The following is a 917-nucleotide window of genomic DNA, read 5'->3' on the forward strand; positions in this document are numbered from 1 at the left end:
CAATGAAATAAATACAAGATTATAATCCATTTGATTTTTTATAATTCCATCCTCAATAATTTATTGTTATAATTATTTTAACACTAATAATTTTACCACATTAGCAATACTACTTTATTTACAAGGTCTCATTTTACTTTTTATCTCAATGTTCATTTCTTTCTATCTTTAACTTTGTACACAACCAAATGCTATTTATATTTGGTGGGTAATGACACTGATATTTAAAAATAATTATTTTTCTGCAAATACAAAGTCAAAATTATCAGAGGCATTTAATAAATGTAATGGTTTATAGTCAAGCTCACCAAATTTTATCATCTTCTTGCAAGTTTTCCATTTTATATATATATATCTTTCCTGATGAACTCATGGGTAGGCATGTGACTGCTTTGACCAATGAAATAATCTGTGATCACTTCAGAATAGAAACCATGTGTGCTACAGCAAAAATGAAGTGTCTAAAGTTAGCAAATAACTTGTCATGTCTCCTCTTCCCACAGTCCTGTTAGAGAAAGCTTCTCTAACCTGCATTGGCATAGAAGTACTTCATAAGGAACTGGAAAAGTCAGAGAGAAGGAATTGTGTGTTTATCTCTGATGTGGGGAATTTATTTGTCCAATCAGTATATACTGGATAGGTTTATTTAAAAAATAAACCTTTTATTTATTTAAAAAAATCAACAAAATAAGTCATTCTTGATCCAATTCAACAGATTTCCTGTAATTGTTATATTAATTCTTTTTGAGTTGTACAATTATAAACATCTGCTATCTCATATTTGATTAAAACTTTATAAGGCAGATAGGTATAATAGTTACATTTTCACATTTGTCTCTACTGGGTATTTTTTCCAAATTACATGATTAAATGAGCTTATATTCATTTAATTTTATTTGCTTTACCTTTTTACATTT

Source organism: Suncus etruscus, chromosome 5 (assembly GCF_024139225.1).
Source record: "Suncus etruscus isolate mSunEtr1 chromosome 5, mSunEtr1.pri.cur, whole genome shotgun sequence".
Taxonomy (NCBI): Eukaryota; Metazoa; Chordata; class Mammalia; order Eulipotyphla; family Soricidae; genus Suncus; species Suncus etruscus.